The sequence below is a fragment of the Quercus robur genome, chromosome 3 (assembly GCF_932294415.1).
Source record: "Quercus robur chromosome 3, dhQueRobu3.1, whole genome shotgun sequence".
NCBI classification, from domain to species: domain Eukaryota; kingdom Viridiplantae; phylum Streptophyta; class Magnoliopsida; order Fagales; family Fagaceae; genus Quercus; species Quercus robur.
In genome coordinates this window covers 17,138,242-17,166,112 of record NC_065536.1, presented here as the reverse complement: position 1 = coordinate 17,166,112, position 27,871 = coordinate 17,138,242, and the positions used below count along the sequence as shown (strand labels likewise).

Below are 27,871 nucleotides of genomic sequence, written 5' to 3'. Positions count from 1 at the left end.
TCTAATATGCACTTTTTACCAAATATTAGCTTGTGTTTGTGAATGTCCAAATTTGGATGTCTTGCACCTATCTATTGCTCAATGGGATGGGTTTTAATAACCTCTACTTCATGGGGAAGGAATATATATGTAATCATGAATGCTCGCCATCAGGGGCGGAGCCAGAAATTTTGGTTTGGGGGGGCCAAGTTGTGATGTTAATATATTTGTTAATCAAGACAAACCTCTACACACATATATAAAAATTAATTTACTAAGAGAATTTATCATCTCTTAAATTTTAACGAGCATACAAAAGTCATGTATTTCTTATATTAGACATGTACAAAAATTTATCATTTTTTACATAGTTCAATTTGTTAAACCTCTTAAATTATATAATTTTAATATAATTTCTCTTTCTTTTAAGAGCAACATTGAAATGACTCAAAATTTGGGGAGGCCAACTTCAATTTTTACATGCTACATTTTTTTAAATGTAAATAATATAAATACTATAAAATAATTTTTTTAAACTTTGGGGGGGCCTTGGCCCCCCACCCTTGTGTGTGGCTCCGCCACTGCTCGCCATGATATTGGATTTGAATTAATGAGGTTATCCACTATTGCCATCGTTGATATTGTGGAGACGGGGGTTACCCCCTTGAATGATGATGGGGTTGGAAGCCATCAGTTTTGTCAAACTCGAATTTTATTTCCGGTTCCTACCCTCCATCTCAAGCAGTTGTCCAAGACAGATTTGGCTGCGAATATACTTTTACATGCAAAACCAATTTAATACCGAAAAAACCCAGAATTTCTCTAAAGCTACATGGAATAGACTTTCATCCAAAGGTCTTTATATTTCTTGAAAAAATGGGCCCAGGGCTTTTTTAGTACATAGGATAAAAGTCATCACTTCACGGAACGGGCTTAAAAGCGCAGACTTCCCCACTACATGAAGTGAGCTCAAAACCCGAATATCTATTCCTTAATGTAATGGACTTAAGAGCCTAGATTTTGTCATTTCACGGATCCAACATGGAACTCATAATAGCACTTGTCATCAAAGGTCAAGGGCATTATTGACATAAAAATGGGTTGAGGGTAGGGAGGCAAATATATCATTCAAGGGGACTAAATAGGGCATTCACGCCATTGGGTTACAAGGCCCACACTCGAGTTTATTTTATTTTTTTAAAATTAGATTGATGTAGAAAGATTAAAAAAAAAAAGAAAAAAGAAATCGAAAGTGGATTACTTTTATTACTATGATGCTCTTTCATAAAATTCTCACATAAATATATGAAAGAACATTGAAAATAATTTTAACAGAATTGTACAAAAAGGACTGAATTGAATAAATTGAAATTTAGAGGATTCAATTAAACAAAAGTAAACTTTGAGAACTTAAAAGAATTTTAATCAAACTTAGAGTATGCAATTTACATTTATGCCAATAAAATATTAGACCACAAGCCAAACCAATTTAATGCCAAAAAACCCAGAATTTCTCTAAAGCTACATGGATTATAACTTTCAGCCTAAAGGGGCCAAGTCATTTTCTTTACATAGGATGGCTTAAAAGCCCAAAGTTCATAACTTTACGGAATGGGCTTAAAAGCCCAAACCTCCCCACTACACGAAGTGAGCTCGAAACCTGAAAATCTATTTCTTCATGGAATGGGCTTAAGAGCCTAGATTTTTCTCATTTCACAGATCCGACTTAGAACTCATAGCACTCCTCATCAAAGCTCGAGGCCCTTATCAACATAAAAATGGGTTAAGGCGGAGGCAAAAATCTCGTTCAACGGACTTATAGGCCATTTAAGCCGTTGGGGGAGGCCCACACTCAAGTTACTTCTTCTTCTTTTCTTTTTTCTTTTTAATAATTACATTGATCTAGAAAGTTAAAAAAAAAAACGTAAGAGGATTACTTTTATTATCACGATTCTATTTTCATAAAATTATAATACCACACAATTATTCATGTATTTAGAAACACTGAAAAAGAAAAAAGGTAAAAAGTTAAAAGAAGAAAGAATCTATGGTCTATAAGAAATTTTATCATATTATTAACTTCTTTTCTTATAACCAAGAAAATAAGAAACAACGATGAGATAAAGATACTTTGAAAAAGTGCATTTTTTTTTTTATAAAATTCTACTTGGTTAAATTTAAAAAATTAAGTATACTTTGTTTGACAAAGTAAATTGTTTTTTCTTTTACTTTTGGTAGCCTGACCTCCACAATGGGCAATTACATTGACAAATAATAATCACTTCTGTAAAAGCTACATTCATTCCTAGACCATTAACTGTGGTGAAGGTTATCATGAAAGAAGCATCATATAATTTGGAAGCCCTACAACAACAAACAATTAGACAAGTCATAGGAGTTCTCAAATTCAATGGGACAGGAAAGACAATTAAGGATAATAAAATTAAAAGGTAAATTTTTTCGGTTTCACTTTCATTAACCTAAGAATAAGCGGGAAAGAATTCTCACGTGTGTTGCTCTATTCAGAATCTCCAAACTTTCACCATCATCTCTCTGTCTCTTAGGAAGGATGGTCCCTGTAAGCGACTAAATTTCTAGTTTGAAATAAATCAAACAAGTAAAATAGTTTCATAAATGTGAATTTGTATTGATGATTGTGTGGTATAATTCTCTGTAATTACAAAAGAGTTATCCTCTGATTCGATCTCCTTAAAAGACTTGTTGATTGGATTTGTAGTAATGTGATTTTGATTTGAACACCCAATGTACTTCAATTTGGCTGAAGAATGGATCGAAGATCTTTGGAACAGAATTATAATGAATCTCTGGCTATGAGCTTGTTGGAAATCCCTTCTTCTTCACGTTCTTCGTGTGTTCTTCGTGTTCTTAGGTTTGTGGTGGAAGTTCTTCGGTGCTTTAGAGGCTTGAATCCGTTGAGCTTCACTGATTTGTGGTTGTTTGAGGTTTTTGGAGGCTTTTGAGCTTGATTCCAGTGACCTTTGAGATCTAAGCAGGTAGTTTGGATGATTCTGCTTCGAATGTTCTTTGTATTCGAAGGTTTGTGGTGGAAGTTCTTCGGGGCTTTGGAGGCTTAAATCTGTAGAGTTTCACTAATTTGTGATTTGATGATGTTTTCGGACCTTTGAGCTTGATTCCCGCAAACTTTTGGATCTAGGCAGATGATTTGGATGATTCTGCTTCGAATGTTCTTCGATTTTGGGGTTGAAGTTCTTGAAGTTCTTGGAGGCTTCAGGGCTTGATTCCAGCAGAGCTTTTTCACTTCTGAATCTTGCTCCTTCTGAATCTTGGTCCTCCTAAATGTCTTAAGAAGGCTTCTATTTATAGGAGTTTGGGGTGGGTGAACGACACATGACGGAGCTTGATTGGTGACACATGTCACACCCTGATTGGTCTGCTTGTGTCATCGCTTACACGTGCGAGGTTGCTTGTGTCATCGCTTACACGTGCGTTGATGTGTGATTGGTTTTTGCATGACACTTGGCAAATTTCTGTTGGCTTTTGAATAGTGATAGCAAAACCTAGTAGCAGTACGTGATGCTTTGTAATTGGCTGTATTTTGTGGACTTGGCAATGTGACGTGTCAGCTTGTGATAGGTCGGGAATTTTCCCTCTCTACAGTCTCCCATTCTCCCTTTAGGCAGTAGAAGAGTTTTGTCCCTTACGGTAGTAAGGAGTGTTTTGTTTCTTCTCTTGTTTAATCTTTGTGTGCTGTTTTTTTTCTTGACTTCTCTTCGTCTTCTTTCTCGGGTCACCACTGGTGTTTCGATACTAGTGGGTTTTTCTTTTCTGGGGTATTATTTTTCCTCTCTTCTTTTTTTGCACCTCTTTTCTCATCATGGAAGATCTAGCAGCCATTTGGGATAACCTGTCTCTGTCCGAAAAAAGAACAAACTGGGTACACTATGTGGTTTGATCATTGTACAGGGGAGTACATGTTGGCTGCCAAATTTCTAACTCCACATTTCTTGCTAATGGAGGTGGTGGCTAGAACGTTCAAGCAGTTGTGGAGGTCGACAAATGGCTTCAAGATTAAGCATATTGGAGACCACAAGTGCCTATTTGTCTTCAATAATCTTCCTGATGTGGACCATATTATCAAAAATCAGCCCTAGAGTTTCGACAAATACTTAGTCGTTATTCAAAGGTATGATGGTGAATCCCCTGCTCATGAATTAATCTTTAATAAGGCTACGTTTTGGGTGCAAGTTCATGACATACCTTACAAGTACATGACGAAGCATATGGCCGAATGTTTTTGTGATATTATTGGTGAAGTGAAAAAATCCTCTGGGGTAGTAGATGATGATGGGGGTCAGCTCATGAGGGTTCGAGTAACTCTTGAATTAAACTTGCAGTTGTGTCGGGGTTGTGTTATTACTCTTGAAGGAGGAGGTAAGTCTTGGGTCTCTTTCAAGTATGAGCGCCTTCCGAATTTGTGTTATTGGTGTGGTCGTCTAAGCCACGACGACAAAAACTGTGATTTATGGATTAACAGTAAGGGTACTCTCAAGGCTGAAAATCAACAATTTGGGTCATGCTTAAGAGCCGCACCATACACCTCTACTGGTAAAGATGTCATCTACGTTTCGGGGTACTACGAGGACAGGTACTCGAGGCAGAATAAACTTTCACAGGCCTCGATGGTTGGAATGGTGGTGGAGGAGGGTGTTAACTCAGAGGCGACGGTGGAGCAACCTGATAAGGAAAAGGCGCAACAGGAGGGGATCATTAATGCAGTGTCCGTTTCAATTTCAAATTCCCCAGCTAGCATGGAGGGAGTTACGCATGATGAACCACAAAAATCTATTCCTAGTATTTCGGAGGCAATATCCTAGTCAGATTTGGTAATCCCAACGGATCAGAATCCTAGTAATGTCAGGGATGTATATTCGGAAACATTAAAGGAGATTGATACGAAGATTTTTGAATTTGATTCTCTTGGCCATGTCAGTGTAGTGGGGGCTTCTCCATGCAGCCATACGGTCCGTGTTGCTCCATCCCTCACCCCCCAAGCACGTGATTCACTTAAGCAGCCTGTTTCCATCCAGTTCTAGAATTCTACATTGACTGATGTTCCAATCTTGATTGATATCTTTGTGCCCCACCCGAGTACTTGGAAAAGAATTCCTCGCCCTAGTCATGAGGTTGCTTTCTCTCAAGCTTCACACTCTTCCTTAAAATGGCCTTCTTCTCTACTTCATGATTCGAATGAGTTACCTAGTAAAAGACGTTTGGTTTCTCAGGTGGAGTCAGGAAGTACTATTCTATTGGCAAAGATTGATATCCAGTCCTACCAGGAGCCATGAGTGTCCTAGTTTGGAATTGTCGTGGGCTTGGGAACCCACAGAAAATTCGAGAGCTCGGGAATTTTGTTCCAGCACAAGATCTTGCGGTCGTGTTCTTGGCTGAGACATGGCTGGATGAAGTTAGGCTAAAGTCTCTTTTGCAGAATTTTGTTTGTGACCAAAAGTTTGTTGTTTCAAAAATTAATCAAGGGGTCGGACTAGCTTTTCTATGGAGGTCTGATTTTGATGTTAAGGTGGTCTCTTCTTTGCTCAACCATATTGATGTAGTGATTAATTCGGGTAAGGAAAACTCTTGGAGATTTACGGGTTTCTACGGCAACCCCAAGACTTACAAGGACCACGAATCTCGGGCCATTCTAAAAAATCTGAACCAAAGCTTTTCTTTGCCATGGTTATGTGTGGGTGATTTTAACGAGATTTTAAGGTCTCATGAAAAGAAAGGTGGTAGAGCAAGACCGAAGGTTCAGATGAGGGATTTTCGTGAAACATTAGATGAATGTGGTTTTGCCGACTTGGGGTTTATTGGACAAAAATTCACTTGGTGTAAAAGATTGATAGGTGGTGTTTCGGTATGGGAGTGCCTTGACAAAGCTGTAGCTAATCATGAATGGATTTATCTGTTTCTGGGTTATTCAGTAACTTATCTTGATACGATTTTCTCGGATCATAAGCCTTTAAGTATTCATATGGAGGGGCTGCCAATCTAAAATCAAAGACCTTGGAGGTTTGAACAAGTATAGTTGAATGATGAGTCTTGTCGTACTACGGTGGAAGCATCTTGGGAGAGCCCTTTTTTCTCTTCTAATCCGATGTTAGTGGTTGAGGCTAATGTGAACAACTGTCAGAGGAAATTGAAAGAATGGAGTAGGGTTTCTTTTGGTAATATCTCTTGGGCTCTAGCTGAAAAGAAAAAGCAGATCAAAGTGGCGGAAGAGGAAGCGGTAAGAAGTGGTAATGGTGACCGGTTGCATGTTTCGAAGGCAAAATTGAGAGAACTCCTTACCAAGGAAGAGAAGCTTTGGCAGCAACACTCAAAGTTGCATTGTTTTAAAGAAGGGGACCAAAACACACGTTACTTTCATGGTAAAGCTTTTCAGAGGTGTAGGAAAAATTGCATCAAACGCCTAAGAAATCCAAATGGGGAGTGGGTTGAAGGTGATGACCGAATTGCTCAATTGTTTATGGACTACTACAGTGAGCTCTTCTCAACCTCAAATCTGAATCAGTTGGAGGAAGTGTTGGTCACTATTTCTCAGGTTGTATAAGATTCAATGAATGCGGATTTGGTGAAACCTTTTGTGAAGCAAGAGGTGGATATGGCTCTAAAACAGATGGCACCTTTGAAAGCACCGGGTCCAGATGGCATGCCCCCCATCTTCTATCAACACTATTGGGATTCCATTGGTGATGACGTGTCTTGTGCTGTACTTTCTTGTCTCAATTCAGTTCTATCCCAGCTAGTCTCAATCATACTTATATCACCCTTATTCCCAAATTAAAAAATTCAGAAAGAGTTTCTGATTTTAGGCCTATATCCTTATGTAACATTTTGTATAAGCTAATTTCCAAGGTGTTAGCTAACCGTTTGAAAAGTCTGTTGCCTTATGTTGTATCAGAATCCCAGAGTGCTTTTCAATCTGACAAGGCTATCTCAGATAATATTTTGGTAGCTTTTGAAACGCTACATCACATGAAGATTAAAAAAAGGGGGAAGGAGGGGTTTATGACTATGAAATTGGATATGAGTAAGGCTTACGATAGGGTTGAGTGGATTTTTTTGGAGCAATTGACGCAGAGGATGGGTTTCCATGGGAGATGGGTAGATTTGGTAATGGCTACAATTAAATCTGTTTCTTATTCCTTTTTGATCAATGGAGTTCCTCGAGGTTTCATAAAGCCAACAAGGGGGATTTGTCAAGGCGATCCCCTATCTCCTTATCTTTTTTTGTTGTGCTCGGAGGGTTTAAATGGGCTGCTCAAAAAAGCCGTGGCTAGGGGTGATTTAAGGGGTTTCTCACTTTGCAAGAATGGTCCACAAATCTCACACCTATTCTTTGTTGATGACAGTTTGATTTTTTGTCGTGCGAAGATGGGTGATGTGCAAACAATTCAATCGGCTTTAGCCTTATATGAGAGAGCATCTGGGCAAAAAATAAATGGTACTAAAACAAACCTTTTTTTTGGTAAATTTGTCCTTGAGAGCACCAAAACAGATTTGAAGAACTTCCTAGGTGTACCGGAGATTAAGGAGTATGAAAAGTATCTTGGGTTGCCAGCTATGGTGGGTAGAAAAAAAAAAGGAAAACTTTATCTATATAAAGGAGAGGATTTGGGGGAAACTTCAAGGGTGGAAGGAGAAACTTTTGTCACAAGCCAGAAGGGAGGTGTTATTGAAAGCTATTGTGCAAGCAATTCCAACCTTTGCCATGAGTTGTTTCCAACTACTCGTGAGCCTTTGCCATGAGATTGAGGTTATGATAATTTTTTTTTTTTGGGTCAACATGGTGAGAGACGGAAGATTCATTGGAAAAATTGGGAGTCTTTGTGTATGCCAAAAAATGAAGGTGGGATGGGTTTTAAAGAGCTTAGGAAGTTCAATGATGCCATGTTAGCTAAATAAGTGTGGCAGCTGGTTCATGATAAAGAGTCTCTCTTTTACCGGGTTTTCAAGGCTAAGTTTTTCCCCTCGGGTGATATTTTTTCAGCTCAAGTCAAATCGGGGTCCTATACTTGGCGGAGTATTCTTAAGGCTCGATACTTAATTGTTGAAGGTGCTAGATATAGAGTGGGTAATGGCCACACAGTCCAAATTTATCAAGATTGCTGGCTGCCAGGTGACGGGTTAGGCAAGATGATCTCTCCCCCCTCCTTGCTATCTGCTGATGCGAGAGTAGCAGACATCATTGATGTTGATTCCGGTTGGTGGAATGTGTATCTGTTGGAAAGAGTTTTTCTGTCGTTTGAGGCATAAAAAATAAAGTCCATCCCTCTATGTCTGATTCCACAGGAAGACACTTTGATTTGGCCAAAAACTAAGGATGGTCAGTATTCCATGAAGCTTGGTTATCAATTGTTGTGTGCAAAGTGGTTCAGCGTCGGGATCATCTAATGAGGTGAATCGAAGGATGTGGTCAGGCCTTTAGAGGTTGAAGGTGCCTAACAAAGTTAAGACATTTGCGTGGCGGGCTTGTTTCGAGTCTCTTCCTACGATGGTGAATTTGGCAAGGCGAAGGGTGGTGCTCTCAAACAGCTCTACAAGTTGTAATAGAGAGCCTGAGACAGTGATTCATGCTTTATGGTGTTGTGAGAAGGGGAAGGGGGCCTAGGGTACTAACTTTGATGAGTTGCGGAGTGCAACGAATCAAAATTTATTTTTTGTTGATCTTTTCAGGTTGGCACTGCAGAATCCCCATGGAGCTGAAGGTTTCATTATGATTTGTTGGTTTATTTGGAATCAGCGAAACAAAATTAGAGTCAATGAGGCCATTGCATCCCTTGAGAAGATCCCGGAGTTGGTGCAGAAGCATCTAGCGAACTTCCAGCAGTTTTGTGCGAAACCTGAATCAAAGAAGCTGTCGAGGAAAGTTATTTGGAAGCCACCCGATACAAGTCTGTTGAAAACAAACTTTGACGGTGCAGTTTTTGAAGATTTGGGACCTGCAGGAATTGGAGTGGTGGTGCGTAATTCTGCCGGTGAAGTTTTGGCTGCACTGTTTGAAATTATTCCTCTGCCTTCATCCATTGTTGCACTGGAAACAATTGCAGCAAGGCGGGCTATCCTGTTTATCCGTGAACTTGGTTTCAGTGGCATAATTTTGGAAGGAGATTCTGAAGAGGCTATTTCAGCTGTTAAGAAGCAGAGTTTCCAGCACCCAGTGGTGGGCCATTTAGTTAAAGACATTGTGTCTTCAGTCAGTACGTTTCAGTACTATTCTTTCTATCACACACATTGGCGAGGCAATGTTTTAGCACATGCGTTGGCTAGACTAGCGAGATTGTCTTTTCCTACTTTAGTTTGGATGAACTCTGTTCCTGCGGATATTTATTGGTTCTTTGTATCTGACATTCCAGTAATGAAATGATTTTTTTCGGCCTGGTCGGTCAGGCTTGATTCTAAAAAAAAAAAGAAGAGTATTGGAGAAAGATAAAAACAAAAATAAAATGAGTTTATTTTTCTATCATACTCATGAAAACTAAATCCACAAATGGGGATAAGGATTTGAATCCTAGATTTGATAAATATTTTTTTATATGTAACATTAATTTTAAATTAAAATTTTATACTAAATGGATATAATACGTTGATTTTACAAACAATTAAATCTAGTGACATAATAAATTTCACAATTATATGTGAATTTTGACCTCATTAAAAGTGAGATCACATTACTCAAACTCAAAGTTACGAACAAACTTATTTAAACAAAAAAAAGTTATGAACAAAAGTTGTAGAATGTGCGAAACATTTTCACAATCTGACTTGTTTAATGACTGGATCCATAATTTGAGCTTGATATCAATTTTTAATTTTTTAGCGGGCCGGCAGGACACAAAAGGCTTATGTGAAATGTTGTGTCAAATAGACTTTAAATGGAAGATATTTAGGGACGGACAAATTCCTGGCCCCCCTGACATTACCCAAAAAAAAAAGTGTATATGTATATATATATATATATAGTACTCCTGATTCAATTTGGGCCCAAAAAAAAAGGTTAAAGGTTGGCCCTTGGCCCCTCCAAGATTAAATTCACAACCCAGCCGAAACAACATCACAAACCACAAGAATAACCCTTAGCCAAACCAAAATAATTTGTGTACTTAATAAAAACACTACAAATAACATTATTTATTTAGGAAAAAAATTCTTGTTAAATGAATTTGATTCCTCATCTAAATGACGACGATCTTATCTTATATTAACAATTAAGATTAAATATGTATGATACAATTAAAAAAACAAAAGTCATTCATCTAAACCATAAACATAGTGTTCAAAAAGTTTTTTTTTTTAAAAAAAATCCTTAAAAAAGTATGTAACATGAAATTTTCCTTTTACTATTTAGATAAGTTAGTCCTCTAAACAATATGCATAGGATGTGATTTTAAGCTTCAAGTTTTAGCTCAATTTGTAGTCCATGAGACTAGAGCAACTAGTGAGAATGCAATATGCATAAGACGTTTTTTTAGTGTTTGAGATATGCTTTTGGTACTAGAATTCTAAGTAATGTAATCAAGATTTATTTAGCAAACACTTATCCTTATTTTATGAAGTTTTGTTGCATGTGAAACTTGACTAGCGTTTTAGAATTAATTTTATCTATTAATGTAGGCATGCCTATTTTTTCAAAATTTTCTCAATTTTTTATTTAACCTTACGGTTTGATCCATTACCCGCAGATTGAATTATTGATCAAATGACTTAGCTATTAAACTATGTTAATGTTTGGTAAAACATTTAATAAATATAAATTAAATATCAGTTTTGATAACGATTTAAATTAAAGAGACATTTTTATACATGGTCACCCAAAAAAAAAAAAAAAAAAAAAAACTGTGGTTAAGACTTAAGAGCCTTATCACTCAAAACTTCTACTGTTTTCAACAAAGACATTTCCGATTCAAATCCTTTATCCTTTGCTATAGCTATCAAATAAAATTTGTAAATGGTTAGATATTAATATTAATAGGATCATTTTTAAGTTTTAACCATTAGTAAAAATAATATAAAAAAAAATGCTCGAGATAGATGGGCAGATTTTTGGGTCGAATATGAACTTTTTTGTTGAAAATTTAGGGTCCGTTTGGTAAGAAATTTTTAGTAACATTGTTGTTATTTTGTGAAAATACATGTGAGTGAAAAAATGTATAAAAATATATGTAATGTTATTTAAACACTGAAAACTGTTGTTTAAACAACTGTACCTGTAAGGTTGAATTTAATCAACCATGTGTTGGCTTTATTCCATGACAAATTTGCTTGTAATATAGCACTTAGAAACCTTGTATTTAGGTAGGAATCATGTAAGGGTAGTGTGTGAGAGAGTGTGAAGAAATGCTCAAGACAGTGCAGTGAAGTAGAGACTCGCGGCTAGGACTCGCGAGTGGCTCGCGGCTTGCAAGCCGCCAAAAGTTGCTTACGTGCAGAGCATGCAGGGGAGCTGAACAGTCACGCCACCTGGAGCACTACACGACAAAAATCCAGACTGGCCATTAAGTTAGCTCGCGACTTGAACTCGCGACTCAGTCAAGTCGCGAGGTCAAGTCGCCAACCAGCCTTGTTTTTGGAAAAACTGACTCTTCGCATTCCATTCTCACACCAGTATAAATACCCCCCATTCCCACAAAATATGTGTGGCTATTTAGAAAGAAAAACCCTAAGAGAGGTTCCTTCAAAACACCCACCCAATTAGAGAGAGCTACTCATTCTTAGAGAGAAATCTTTGTAGTCTCTTCTCATTCCCTCTCTCATTGTCATACCTATTGAGAGGAGATTTCTATCCAAACACTACCCACACCCATTCAGAGTGTTGAGTGTTTTTGGAGCTTTGGGAAGCATTGAAAGATGCCAAGGATGGCGGATGCTATGGTTTAGTAGCGGAATCCGGTAAGCTAGAAAAGAAAAAGGTTCCGCGCAACCTCGTTGGTGCAAGAAGCTTGGAGGGCTTAGGTACATCGGGTAGATTAGGCTTGGAGGGTCTATTGCTGTTCATGTATCCCAACTACATTTTCTAGTGGATTATTGACCGCTTGGAGGGCGGCGGAGAGGTTTTACGCCGAGGGCTTCGGTTTCCTCTTCGATAACACATCGCGTGTTGTCTTTGTGTTTGCATCTTCCTTCCTCTCTATCTTTGCCTTTTTATTATCTGCTGTGGTTTTATTTTGTTATGGCTTAGATAGTCTTTAACCAATTTCGTATTATAGCATGTGTTAAGTTTCCGCACACTAGTTGTTTGACATATTGCTTGTATTGGTTAAGTTGTAATTTGGGGGTCTAAACGTTCAAAGGTGTTTTGTACACGTTTTTGAACTTTCAATTGGTATCAGAGCGGGTACACTTGTTTTGGTTTTATTACCTAAGTGTGATCCTTGACCCCTTGTGTTTTTTGCCATGGATAATGCTTTGTATGCTTCTATGGATATTGTTGATTCTAACATGCCATGTGTTTGTGAAAATGCCTCTATGAGTGTTAATCCTCATAATTGTGATGACATGTTACTTGAATCTATGGGTGTTGTTGACAAACTCTTGAAGAAAGGAGCTAAGAAGTTTCAAAAGAATTTGAGCAAGTTAGTTTGTGAAAAGGATGATTTGATTGCTAAACTCAATGAATCCAACAAATTGGTTAAGAAATATAAGAATCTTGCTGAAATTTCTCTTGAAAAGCTAAAAGAGTTTGAATGTTTAAATAAGGACTTGGATGCTAAACTTGTTTTGTCTAACAAACTTGTTGATGATCTTAAATCTGAAAATGAATCTCTTAAGATGCATGCCAAGTGTTTGATTGCTGAACATGTTGCTAAAATGGAAGATAATATATGTTGCAATCATGTTGTGGTACCCGATTTTGTGCCAACTGTATGTTCTACCTCAAAGGACAAATCGGTGTACATTCCTCCACACAAAAGAAATCAAAAAGTGGAGAGAAAGGCTCTTAAGCCTAAGCCTCTGTTTAGGTCCCAATCTAGGGATTTGAGTGGATCTAAGCTTGTTCCTACTTGCCACCATTGCGGTGTGATCGGTCACATAAGACCCCAATGCCTCAAGTTAAAAAGAGAACAAACCTTTGTTGTTAGATCCCTTCCCAAAAGGCCTAATGGACCTAAATACATTGCTTGTCACCATTGTGGTGCCTTTGGTCATCTAAGACCTCATTGCTCTAAGTTTCAAGCTCTTAAGAGAATCAAAAGAAAAGAGAAACTTGAGTTTTTTGGAAGTTGTGCTTTGAAAGCTAAACCGGATTGGATGGAAAATGGTAAGTTGTTGAAGAAAGTGGTTAATGCTCTTACCTCCTTGTTTATGTGCATCTCTGGTTTTCATTCTTCCAACCCTCGTCTCACTTCCCATGAGACACTTATTCCAAACAATCATTCCGTTTGGATGAGGAAGGGTTCCTATGGTTGAGCTTGTGCTCTTTTCGGTCCTTGATCTAATTTTTTTCGATCTTTATAGGACCCTCCATGCATTAAATGTCATATCATCATGCATTTTGTGCATCTTGCATTTATTTGTATGCATTGTTTTGTTCTTGATCTTACTTTTATGTTTCTGCTTTGTGTGAGTAAAAAATCCAAAACCACATAAAAAGTGAAAAATTCAAAAAGTTTGATCGTATATGGTTGAGCACATATCTCATGTGAGTTTGGCCTTGTACCTTTGTACAAATGGCTTTGTGCATTTACGAGCTTAGCTTGTTATTTTTGCACCTATATCTTTGTGGGAAAAATCTTGACATCTTTGTGTGATTGTTGTAAATCGATCTTCAAGCTTGTCATGAATGATTAGTCAATAGTCATGTTGGTTTTGATACATGCGTAGACTTGTGCTTATATCTCTTCCTACTCTTTTATTTTTATTGCTTAAAGAGCTAAATAAATGTAAATCTCAAAATGAAAAAGAGATGATGAGCTGCAAAAGCTGTCGCACATACTAGTATTCGACTAGGAAAAAGGGAAAGCGACTTATATGAAAATGTATGATGCCCAAAAAGCCAAAGGCTTGTTCATCAATTTGAAATATCAAAAATTTCAGGCATCAATCTCAAAAATGAGATGTATTGCTCAAAATGAGTTGTATTGATTCAAAATGATCAAATGATATGAATTGTAAGAAGCCAAATGAAAAGCTTCAATCTTATGTAATCATTTTCTTGTGGGAGGTCATATATGTTCATTTCTATAATTGAGATAGACCACTTGACTTAGTACTAGTTGTGTATGACTTGATTGAATTGATCATTGAAACTTCACTCTAGACTAAGGACTATTCCACATTTGATACACACACAACACACTTGCCTAATGTTCAATGAATGTCTTATTCATTTGTTAGATTGTACTTGTCTAAATGTGATGTGCGTGTGCTCAATCTTATATGGATTAATCCAAAAATATTTTTGATCATTTTATATGTTTTTGGAAGTGATTTTTATCACTTTTTGTGTTTATGTTTAGTGCTTACTTTGTTTTTCAATGTTTAAACATGTTCTGGTTTGAAAAACAAGTGTCAGATTTTTTGGCCACTCATTTTGGCTACTTGCGTGAGCTGCCAGCAAGCTGCCAGTTTTGGCTACTCGGTTTGGCGGCTTGCAAGCCGCGAGTTCATACAGAGAGGTTTCGCGGCTCACTCGCGACTTGGCTCGCGACTCGCCAGTCGCGAGTCGCCCAGAATCAGCTTTTTAAAGAGTTTTTCGTGGGAAACTTGTTTTAAACCTCTCCCATCCTCTCTAAAACCCCTCTTTCAATATTTTTACATTAAAACCCAACCAATTTGAATGGTTTTTCAATCCATTAACATCTCTAAGGTAATTATAAACTCTTTTCATTGATTTTGATCCTTAGATTATGTTTTGGAGAGTTTTGTGCTCTTGGTTGGGATTTTCCTCATAGGGGTTGGGAAAACTTATTTTTTGTCAATTTTCTTCATGGGATTGGTTTCTTTTGTTGATATGCATTGGATGTTGGCCCCTTGTGGCAGAAAGAACATGTATTAAGGGTGGATTTCATGATGTTCATGCATTGTTTCACATTTTTGTTCATAGTGTGCATGCTAGGTGTTTGATAAAATGCCTCTTAGACTTTTTCTCGCTTGTTTGGACTCCGATGAGTACCAAACTTTGGGGTTTCTCATGTTTCCTCATTAGGAACATGTTTGGTTCATTGGTTGTGTATTTTAACACGCTTTGCCCCACATGTGTATTTTTCATGCATTGGTCATGCATGCACTTAGCCACCTCTTGCACACACCTTTGCTACCCTTGTCATGCATTGGACTTTACCTTATTTCTTCATCCTAGCATGTCATGTTTACCTTATGCTTTGTAGCATGCTACTTTGTCTTAGGTTTGAGCTTCATTTTCTCATTCATCTTGCACCCCTCATGCATCATTATCATTGTTTGTTCATTCATCTTTGCCTTTTTTTTTCCATGACTCTTTGTCTATTCCTGACAAAAAGGGGGAGAGTATACTCTAGAGAGTATACCAGAGTGTTTTGTCTTTTCTATATGACTCTTGTTATGACTCTTGTGCACATCCTTAGGGGGAAAAATTCTATTTCTCGTGCACATTTGTAGGGGGAGAGATTTTCCATAGTGGAGATGCATATATCAAGGGGGAGAAGACATTGTGTTATCTAGAAAACTTTGTTCTGTTTGTTTTCTTGTTGGCTTTATGGTGCTTTGAGTTATGCTTTGTTGTTCTCATTGCATCATGTTTGTGCTTTGGACATGCATATATCCCTATGCTATTGTGCTTCTTTGAATGCATGTTCGTATGATCATTTGCTTTGCTATGTGATCATTGTAGTCATTTCTATATGACTGTTTTGGTGTATGATCAAGTTGCTCACATATTTCACATCATGTTTACTTGATCACAATTTACTTGTTACATTATACTTGTTCTTTTATTACTTGCTTTACCTTGAGGGTCTAATGTGTTTTGTGCAAGTGTTTCAGGTTACAAGTATATATGTTCTAAGTGTATCATAGCTTCTCATCATTTTGAAGGGGAGAAACTTTAAGCACTTTTAGTTTATATTGTTTGAGTTTTTATTCAATATAATGTGCTTTGTACCCATGTGCTTTTGTAAGCTTTTAGGGTTAATGTGTTATGCATGTGTTATGCATAGTTTGTAGGCTTTATGGTATGTATCTTGTTTAATGCAGCCTTTATGCTATGTTGAAATCAGTACTTTAATCTAAATGTCTTGCATTTTGATTTATGTACTGTTACTCTTGTGCCCTTGTAGGATTGTTCCTAGATGCATATACCTTGTGTATTATGCATTGGTTGAGTGTTGAGCATACAAGTGTCTTGCCTTGTGCTTGTTAACTTGTATGTCCTTGTGTTCATTCCAAGTGTGAATGAGCACTGTGATCACTACCTTGTGGTGTTCACTTGGTTGATCAAGCCATGGTTTGTTTCTTAACTCCATCTTTGCTTGATCACATATTGCCTGTTTCATATGCAGTTTATGATTTTCTGCTTACAATGATCATGGTGTATTGTTGTGTTTCAGGAGATTCATGTTCATATGATTCAAGAGCTGCACAGCTTCTAGATTTAGGTGTGAGTGAGTTTTGCCATTGTTCCCAAACTTACGTTTAAGTCTAGAGTCTGTTTTAGGGTGTTTTGTCATGGAATAGCCAAAGGGGGAGATTGTAAGGTTGAATTTAATCAACCATGTGTTGGCTTTATTCCATGACAAATTTGTTTGTAATATAGCACTTAGAAACCTTGTATTTAGGTGGGAATCATGTAAGGGTAGTGTGTGAGAGAGTGTGAAGAAATGCTCAAGACAGTGCAGTGAAGCAGAGACTCGCGGCTAGGACTCGCGGGTGGCTCGCGGCTTGCAAGCCGCCAAAAGTTGCTCACGTGCAGAGCATGCAGGGGAGCTGAACAGTCACACCACCTGGAGCACTACACGACAAAAATCCAAACTGGCCATTAAGTTAGCTCGCGACTTGAACTCGCGACTCAGTCAAGTCGCAAGGTCAAGTCGCCAACCAGCCTTGTTTTTGGAAAAACTGACTCTTCGCATTCCATTCTCACACCAGTATAAATACCCCTCATTCCCACAAAATATGTGTGGCTATTCAGAAAGAAAAACCCTAAGAGAGGTTTCTTCAAAACACCCACCCAATTAGAGAGAGCTACTCATTCTTAGAGAGAAATCTTTGTAGTCTCTTCTCATTCCCTCTCTCATTGTCATACCTATTGAGAGGAGATTTCTATCCAAACACTACCCACACCCATTCAGAGTGTTGAGTGTTTTTGGAGCTTTCGGAAGCATTGGAAGATGCCAAGGATGGCGGATGCTATGGTTTAGTAGCGGAATCCGGTAAGTTAGAAAAGAAAAAGGTTCGGCGCAACCTCGTTGGAGCAAGAAGCTTGGAGGGCTTAGGTACATCGGGTAGATTAGGCTTGGAGGGTCTATTGCTGTTCATGTATCCCAACTACATTTTCTAGTGGATTATTGACCGCTTGGAGGGTGGCGGAGAGGTTTTACGCCGAGGGCTTCGGTTTCCTCTTCGATAACACATCGCGTGTTGTCTTTGTGTTTGCATCTTCCTTCCTCTCTATCTTTGCCTTTTTATTATCTGCTGTGGTTTTATTTTGTTATGGCTTAGATAGTCTTTAACCAATTTCGTATTATAGCATGTGTTAAGTTTCCGCACACTAGTTGTTTGACATATTGCTTGTATTGGTTAAGTTGTAATTTGGGGGTCTAAACGTTCAAAGGTGTTTTGTACACGTTTTTGAACTTTCAGTACCAAACACCCTTTACTACTTTCTTGTGTAAACTACTAAACTACACTCATGCAGAAACACACAATAAATGAAAGATGATGCTGTACTGTCTCGAGTCTTGAATCTTGATAGCGAAACTGATTAAACCGATTATCTACATTCTACTCTGTCCCAAAAGAAAAAAGCAAAAAGAAAAAAAAGATAGAGAGAGAGAATTAGAGAAATCAATCGTTAATGGCTTCAAGACCAATGGGACGTCCAAGAAAGGTTCTGCTCTTTCGTTATTTTCCCTCTTATTTTCTTTCACTTTCTCTCACATTTTCTTTTCTTAAGCTAATTTCTTGGACACCCACATTATATATTTTCTCTCATATTCTCACACTTTGTTTTGCAGAGAGATATTCGTTTGGGTGCAGCGCTCGAAGCAATGCACCCCTTTGGATTTCCTGAGGATTTGGTCCAAGTCACTGTCAGAGAACTTTTTTAAATGTGGGTTTCTTTTTGTTTTTGTTTTTCTATGTTCATTGCTTTTTAAAAGCAAAAAATGGGTTTATGGGGTTTTGGCTCAGGTTTATGATGGGGATATAGGATGGGTCTTTATTAAAGATGCTTTTTACTCTCTCCTCCTTGAAGCCCTACTTGAAAAGACAAATGGTCCCCAACAGGAGGTAAAACTTGATTTTTGTTTTTTTTTGTTTTTGGTTATATGCTATTAAGTATTTTTTTTTTCTCTTTTATATTCTTTATTTTCTTTTGTTTTCACATGCAATTTGAATTAGAGGTCATTTACAAATGTCATTTCTTTTATTGTTACTATTATCATTATACTAAAAAATTAGATATTTATGCTTGATGTGTTCAAAGGTAAACAGTGAACTAAATTAGATATAACTTGCTAGGGAATCAATGTCATTCACCTATAATTGAGCTGATATATGTGGCTTAATTGAGGAAAATTGACTTTGTTTTCTTTTCCTTTTGCTTTATGGTTGCTGGAAGGGAGAAAGACAAAAGACACATTTGTGATTTAACCTAGGCATTATCCTAATTATAATTAGCCTTAGAGCAACCACACCAGCTCTTCTATAAATGTGTAAAATACACATTTTGATCATTTTTACACATTTTGAACCAAAAAAAGGCCTGCATCAGATCATTTAAAATCGTCTAAAATCATGCAAAATTTTCAACGAGCTACAGTACCCGTGTAAATTTACACGGGCATTGTAGCCCAACTATCCCTTAAAATATTATTATCTCTACAGTAAAATAAAAACCTCATTTTCGCTCGTTTTTTTCTCTCTCTTGTCTCTGCTCTCATTCTCACTCTCACTCTCACTCTCACTCTCTCAGGCGCATAGCACAGCTCTCTCTTTCTCTCATCTCATCAATTTTTCTTGCTCTAGCTTCCGCCGATCGCCATCACCGCCGATGAGAACAAGGTCGAGAAAGCCGAGTCGTCGGACGAGTCCGTCGCCTACAACACGAACGGAGTTCTCCGATGGGTCTGTCGCCTAGAATCTCGTGGGTTTTGATCCATTTTTGGTTGAGCTTGAGGCTGGCGGCCGTCGCGAGGAGGTGGCGGTGCTGCGAGGCGTCGATCTTGCTCCGGCTGGAGGCCTTGATCTCGCTTCGATCTGTTTTTTTTTTTTTTTTTTTTTTTTTTTTTTTTTTTTTTCTGGTTTTTTGGTTGATTGTGGGTGTGGGTCGGTGGGTTTTGATCTTGATTGGCTTGGCTTTTCTGGTTCATTGGTGGGTTTTGATGATCTTGCCGTCGATTGGGTGATGATTTGGCTTGACTGGGTTTCGGGTTGGGTGGGTGATTAATGGGTTTGGGATTGAGTGGGTTTGGGCGGCGAGTGAGTTGAGAACGCCGATCAGCCTCTCCGATCCAACAATTCGTTTGGAAACGGAGACGGTGACGGAGAATTGATCGGACATGGAGGGCGAGTGGGTCAGAGTTGTTGTGATTGTGATTGTGTCGTTGTTGTGATTGTTGTTGTGGAAGATCGGTGAATTATTGTTGTTGTGATTGTTGTTGTGTCGTTGTTGTTGTGATTGTTGTTGTGGAAGATCGATGAATCAGTGGCTGGATTTTGTTGTTGTGGAAGATCGGTGAATCAGTGGCCGAATTTTGTTGAAGGGTGGCTGGCTGGGGTGGGTGTGGACGGAGAAGACGAGGTGGTGAGTTTGTGCCAGAGAGGAGAGGGAAGGAAATAATAAAAAATGTAAAAAGAATGAATATTTTATTAAATAAATGTGTAAAATAGATAAACTGATGTAGGTGTTTTGTAAAAGTGGATGTGTAAAATAGAAAATTAGGTTTTTTCTTGTAAAATAGACAAAAAATTTACACGAGCTGATGTGGTTGCTCTTACCAGCAATGAATGTATGTAGAAATGCAACAAACTGAGTGTACTATCAAACTAGTTATTATTCATCTTGGGAATTACGCCCAAAAGATTTTTAGCAGTTGCATTTCTAGAGTCCTGAAATCCGTTAATAGTTAGTGTGTTACATTCTGCAATTTCATTGTAAGTAAAGAAACATACAGTAATTTTGTTGCTGACTCATATCTTATTCCAAAGGCGGTTGCAATTCTGTGAGATGTGCCTATGCATTTGGGAAATAAATCTGTTCTTTTGAAGCAATATTTGTAAAAGTAGTATTGTATAGCAATAAATCTTCAATTAGGACTACATCACCATGTCCATGCTCATTATTCCATATATTCTGTCGAAATTTAGGAATACATACTAGTTGTTTCCCAAATAAATTACACATTTTTAAGTGGTGCTGGTGAGTCTGTCATGAAAAATATGTCATAATTTGATTCACCCATCTAGAGGAAAACCCTCAAAAACAACCCCCCCCCCCCCCCGGTGGACAAACACCCCTCCTCTTCCCATTTTTTTCTCCCTTTAAGGAAGCCATAGTTATTTGTTATTTTGTTATTCATATTTCCTGCAAATTTTAACATGGAGATTTACTGATGTTGTGGTTAGCTCCATAATGAAGACTGAAGTTCATTTTTCTTTTTGATACTCTGGCAATCTATTGTCTAATTGAATGATATGCCTATCCTGTACAGCTTTGTAGTCCACTAGTTGTGCTTCTGTGATAATTATTTATTGGTTGGTTATATATAATACGCTCTCAGTGCATCTTGAACCCAAAAATCTCACTTGCCATCTCAATATTGTGTAAAGAGAAATTGGTTCTTGCTGGTTTATACCTTGCAATGGAGCAATTAATTGTACCAAGTGTTTTCATGAAGCTGTTTGGCAACGTTCACATTATTACTAATTAAATTTATAAAAATGCTATTAATGTCATTTCCCACTTATTCTTGAAGGACAATTCTCCTCAACATGAAGTGGGAGATACAGATTATAGAGAAGATGCTGCTACTGGACTGTCATACCTACTTGCTCCAACTCAGAAGCCACAGATGTTATGTTGCAAACTATATAACCCGCCTTTGGATACTGCCTCACAGACTAATGAGGCTCCAGACACTGAACATGAATCTCGTAATCAACTTTAATTCGTTTACGGCTTATGAAATAATATTTTCCTCAATCTCATTTCTTCTGAAAGCTCGAATTTGTGTGAAAACACAAGAGCTTGTTTAGACCCCAATTAAAAATTACGGCTAGATTGCTTTTATTCTAACTTATCTAAGTGCGGAACAAGAACAAATGAAGCGCAATAAACCGATAACTACTCTAGTGCATAAACATGAATAACAAACAATAAAAGTAAAGTACAAGAGTAAGGGAAGAGAGATGCAACCATAAGATAACACCGCGATGTGTTATCGAAGAGAAAACCAAAAAACTCGACGAAAAATCTCTCAGCTGCCCTCTAAGCGGTAAATCGATCTACTAGTGAATAAATTTGGAGTACACAAATAACAAAAGACCCTCCAAGCTTAGTCTACCTAATGTACTTGAGCCCTCCAATCTCCTGCTACCAACTGACTTAACGAAGCCTTATCTTTTCTAGCTCTCCGGATCTCGCAATATGCCCAATTACATCCGCTAAGCCTCACCAGCTTCTTTTGTCAAATCCCCAAAACTTCCCAAGTTCCAAAACACTCTCTACACTTTGAAAAGGTGTGGGTTGTGTTTGGGTACAAATCTCCTCTCAAGGTATGAGAATGGGAGAGGGAAGGAGAAGAGGCTAGACTAATTTCTTACTAAGGATGAGTAGCTCTCTCTCTAAAAGATGGGTGTGTGTGTTGTAAAAAACCTATCTAGGGGTTTTCTCTCTGAATGACCTCCTTATACTTTTGTGGGTAATGAGGATATATATAGTATAAGTGAAGGATAAGAAAGTCACACTTAAAAATCTTCCAAGTAGAGAGTTTCGCGGGTATCTCACGTGAAGGCTTTACCTGCGAGACACTTGCGAAATCCTCTAGGCTGACATGACTCTTTAGCTTCCAGCATGTGTTTCTCACGTGGCTATTTCGCGGGTAAGCTTCTAGCGAGACACTTGCAAAATCCACAGATTCTTCATTTTATACTCGATTCTTCACCAACTTAATACTAAACCCAATACAATAAAATCCCACAAAATACAATGGAATAAGTTAAAGCAATTACAACACTTATTGTCATGGAATAAAGCCAACATAAAACTTAGTTGTAAATCACAACTTTACATCTTCTTTCAACAATCAACATATAAATTCAAGCACATTAACCAAAGGGATAATTACATTTTACCCACCTGTGGTTTGCCTCTAATTCTAAGTGCCTACCCGTAGTTTCAATTTTGACACTTTGCCCACCTGTGATTCTCACCGTTACTGTGCCGTAACCCACCTCTCTACTTTCTGTTACTCTAACACAGAAAATGTAAAAAACAAAACCCCAAACGGATCAAAATACTCTCACTCAAACCTTGAACATGAACATACCCAAAACTCAAAGACAAAGCCAAAGTCATTTTTCTTTCCCTCAGACTTTACTCTTTTCTCTTGTCCCACAACTTCTTTTTCAGATTTCCTTCTCTCTACAACCCGACCCACTCTCTGGTGCTCATCAGTCGAATTGTTAGGTACCAAACCAAATTTCAAAGATATACATCCCACCAATCACGACGTGAACAATATATATAACTTTCATCATTTGTTCAATCCAAAATCTGCATGAAATGCGGGGCATACAATAATTGGAATGTGTAAATTACATTTGAAAGGAATTAATGAAAACAGAACTGATAATTAATTTTCTAAAGTTGACTAAGCCTAAAATCAATGGAAAAATCTGAATAGATATGAAAAAATGTGCGGCATTTTCCCTTCAATTTGGTGTGTACCACTAAATCATTGTGACTCAAAGACAAAGCCAAAGTCATTTTTCTTTCCCTCAGACTTTGCTCTTTTCTCTTGTCCCATAATTTCTTTCTCAGATTTCCCTTCTCTCTACAACCCGACCCACTCTCTCTCAGGGGTGTTCATCAAATCGTTAGGTACCACTGAATCATTGTGGGACAATTTTCCTTTGACTGGCATCGAGCAAGATCACCTGAGTTCGTTTTTTTGGTATATATGGCGGTGGTTTTCAGCTGGGTTTTCAACTGGTTTTCGGCAGTGGTTTTCATCTGGTTTTCGGCGGTGGTTTGTCGGTGCTCCGATCAGATACACGAACCAAATCTGGGTTAAAAATCGTTAGATCCGGGTTTGAACTTAAGCCAACTTGAAACAAATCTAGGAAGATCTTGGTGCGAAAGCTTTTAAATCTGGGTTTGAATCAACTGAATCAGCCGGAGTCACTTTTGATATGGATCGATTTGCAGTAGGGGGTGGTTGTGGCTTCTGATGTGGTGATTGGTTTGCTATGATTTTTTTGGATTTGAGTTTTGTTGTAAGATTTGGGTTTTGTTGTGGGTTTGGCTGGGATTTTTTTTTTTTTAATTTTTTGGATTTAAGTTTTGATGTAAGATTTGAGTTTTGTTGTTGTGGTTTGGGCCTGTGTTGGATATTGTTTTTGGGTTCAACTTCCTGTAATTTTTCAGATTTTTGGGTATGTTCTTCATGTTCAAGATTTGAGAGTGTTTTGATCCGTTTGGTGTTTTGTTTTTTACATTTTCTTTGTTAGAGTAACGGAAAGTAGAGAGGTGGGTTACGGCACAGTAACGGTGAGAATCACAGGTGGGCAAAGTGTCAAAATTGAAACCACAGATAGGCACTTAGAATTAGAGGCAAATCACAGGTGGGTAAAGTGTAATTATCCCTATACCAAAATATATGTGTGGGTAATCCATAGATAAATTGCATTAGAAGATCTCTGCTACTTTAATCATGTTATGTCTGCTCTTATTTGCAGATGGTATGTATTATCTGCCATTGGCAGTCAGCTCTGTTGGTACTGAACCTCACCTCTACATGTGATCCAATCCCCACTGCCAGCACATGAATCTCATAATCAACTTTTATTTATTTATAGCTAATGAAATAATATTTTCCTCGATTTCTATTCTTTTTTTAACAATCAAAATATAAATTCAAGCACATTTAACCAAAAGGTTTTTGGGTGGTTAATCCATTACTAAATTGCATGAGAACATCTTTGCTACTTTAATGACATTATTTATGATCTTATTTTGCAGATAGTAGGTATTATCTCCCACCAACAGCAAGTTCTGAATCTCGTAACCAGTCACTTCCACATGTGATCCAATCCCCACTACCGGCACATGAATCTCGTAATCAACTCTTATTCATTTACAGCTTATGAAACAATATTTCCTCAATTGCTTTTCATTTTTCAAAAATCAACATATAAATTCAAACACATTAAACCAAAAGGTTTATATGTGTTGTTAATCCATATATAAATTGCATGAGAACATCTTTGCTACTTTAATCATGTTATGTATGCTCTTATTTTGCAGATGGTGGGTATTATCTCCCAAGATCTACTAGTTCTGGTGGTGCTGAAACTCTTAGGAACAGTCTTGCCTAGTCACCTCCACATGTGATCCAATCCCCACTACTAGATAGTCTTCCTACCCGAAGGCATTGCCGACCTTACCATGGCTGGATTAGAAATGATGAGGAGGTGGATCTAGTTCAACTAACACCAGCTCAATTGCTAGAGAGAGTGCAAAGATGCTTAATGAGCTCAATAATAAAAAAGTGGGAGGATAGATACGTAGGAAGGATAGAAAGAATTTTAATGATTAAAAAGTGATAGGATAGAGATGAAAAAAGTTGAAGGATGCAAAATGATATAACTTTCCTTGTGTTTGGTTGAAAAAAATGAGAAAATTTTAATTTAGTTTGTATAGAATTTTTGTTATGCTCATGGCATATGAGAAGTATTAGTTTCCATTATTTTTGGATTGTGCTTAAAGGTTTATTACAATAAAGTGTTAGCTTATTGGTACTTAATTGTAAGGTTGAATTTATTCAACCATCTAATTGGCTTTATTCCGTGCCAAATTTGCTTGTAATTCAGCATTTAGTAACCCTGTATTTAGGTGGGTTTGTTGTAAGGGTAGTGAGTGAGATAGAGTGAAGATCGCTCAAGAGTGTGCAAGAAAACAGAGACTCGCGGCTGGGACTCGCGGGTGACTCGCGGCTGCAAGCCGCCAGAAGTAGCACACGTGCCAAGCATGTTGGAAGATGAACAGTCATGCTAGCTGGAGCACTACAGGATAAAACAGGACAACTGGCCATACGGTTAACTCGCGACTGGATCTCGCGACTTAGTCAAGCCGCGAGGTCAAGCCGCGAGCCACCCCTGTTTTGTAAAACCTGACGTTTCACATTCCTCTCCCACTCCAGTATAAATACCCCTTTTACCCACGATTGAAAGAGAGCTTCCAGAGAGAATTTTGAGAGAGAAACCCTAAAAGAAAACCAGATTGCTTCACCCACAATCTCTACCTTAGAGTCTCTTCAAATTCCTCAACTCTCCTCCTCTCCATTGTCAAATCCTTAAGAGGCATTATACCAAACCTGGTTCTCACCATCATCTTCACTGTGAGACAGTTGTTTGGATTTCTGGGAAGCAGTTAGGAAGGAACCAATCTTCATTGGTTGATGCTATGGTCTAGTAGCGGAATCCGGGAAGCTAGAAAAGAAAAAGGTTCGGCGCAACCTCGTTGGAGCAAGAAGCTTGGAGGGCTTAGGTGCACTGGGTAGATTAGGCTTGGAGGGTCTATTGTTGTCCTTGTATCCCAACTGTATTTTCTAGTGGATTGATTACCGCTTGGAGGGCGGCGAAGAGGTTTTTCGCCGAGGACTTCGGTTTCCTCTTCGATAACACATTGCGTGTTGTCTTTGTGTTTGCATCTTCCTTCCTCTCTATCTTTGCCTTTATATTATCTGCTGTGGTTTTAATTTATTATGGCTTAGATAGTTTTTTTTAACCAATTTCATATTATAGCATGTGTTAAGTTTCCGCACACTAGTTGTTTGACATATTGCTTGTATTGGTTAAGTTGTAATTTGGGGGTCTAAACGTTCAAAGGTGTTTTTGTACACGTTTTTGAACTTTCAATTGGTATCAGAGCGGGTACACTTGTTGTGGTTTTATTACCTAAGTGTGATCCCAGACCCCTGAGTTGTGGTTGTTGTTTTGGATTATACCATGCTGAATTGTAGCTTAAGTGTTTGTGAAAATGACTCTATGCATATGTCTGAAAGGTGTCTTACTGATGATCTTGTAGAGTTGTTAAAAACTAAGAAACATGCTAGAGTTATTGCTCACATGCTGGAATATCTTGAAAATCAGAATCTTGTCTTACACAGTAGCATATCTGAATCTAAATCATTGATTAAGAAATATAAAAGAAAGAATAGAATGTTGTGTGAGATGATTGAGAATCTGAAAATGAAAAATCAATCTGAAAGAAGCATGAAAACTGATGATGAGTTTGTGTTTGAAGGTCAAGAATGTCTGTCACATGTGAACCTATTTGTGCATACCTCATTGAAGGTGTTTAATGCGTGTTTGTGGTATCTTGACAGTGGGTGTTCTCGCCATATGACAGGGGATAAGTCACTGTTTAAGACACTCAAAGAAAAGGTTGGTGACTATGTGACCTTTGGTGATGGAAGTCATGCTCAAGTCCTAGGCAAAGGAACCATTGAGATACCTGGTTTGCCTCTGTTGAAAGATGTGCTGTTCATAAAAGGGCTGAAGGCGAATTTGCTGAGCATCACTCAAATTTGTGATGATGATTTCCTGGTACAATTCTCTAAGAAAGGATGTTTGATCATCAATGAAGAGGGGATTCAGGTTTTGGAAGGAAATCGGACTACAGATAACTGTTATGGAATAGTTCCCACGGCACCAATATCGTGTAGAAGTGCTCGGGTGGATATGTTGGAGCTGTGGCATCACAGATTTGGGCATGCTAACTTCAAACAAGTAGCAAAAGTCTCCAAACTTGAAGCAATCGAGGGACTTCCTAAGTTTGGAAAAGTGAAGAAGACCGTTTGTGGTGCATGTCAAATGGGGAAGCAAACTAAGGCAAGTCATCACAAGGTAAATGTGATAGCCACCTCTCGGTGCTTGGAGTTACTTCATGTTGATCTAATGGGGCCCACCAGAACTGAAAGCCTAGGGGGGAAGAGATACATTATGGTCATTGTGGACGACTACTCAAGATACACTTGGGTTGAATTCCTTAGAGAAAAATCAGAAGCTTGTGAGAGGTTGGAGATTCTGTGCAAGAAACTACAAAATGAAAAGGGGATTCCGATAGCAAAAGTTAGAAGTGATCATGGGAGGGAATTTGAGAATGCAAGATTCGAGTCCTTCTGTGAGAAGAATGGAATTAAAAGAGAGTTTTCAGCTCCCAAAACTCCACAACAAAATGGAGTGGTAGAGAGAAAAAATCGTGTGATTCAGGAGATGGCAAGAGTCATGTTGCTTAACAAGCAAATACCTCAAAAATTTTGGGGAGAAGCTGTCAACACCTCGTGTCACATTGGCAATAGGATTTTCTTTCGAGTTGGTACAAAGAAGACTGCATATGAGATATGGAATGGGAAGAAGCCTAAAGTGAAGTATTTCCGGGTATTTGGAAGTAAATGCTATATCTTAAATGATCGAGAGAATCTAGGGAAGT

The 27,871-nt window shown here is 38.0% G+C and overlaps 1 long non-coding RNA gene across 1 annotated transcript; it reads left to right on the top strand.

Moving 5' to 3' along the window:
* Positions 1-11,865: 11,865 nt before the first annotated feature.
* LOC126720048 (uncharacterized) lies at positions 11,866-17,565 on the top strand. Its single transcript, XR_007653224.1, has 2 exons — positions 11,866-11,930; positions 17,387-17,565. It is a non-coding gene; the product is annotated as an uncharacterized LOC126720048 (long non-coding RNA).
* The last annotated feature ends 10,306 nt before the right edge of the window (positions 17,566-27,871 follow it).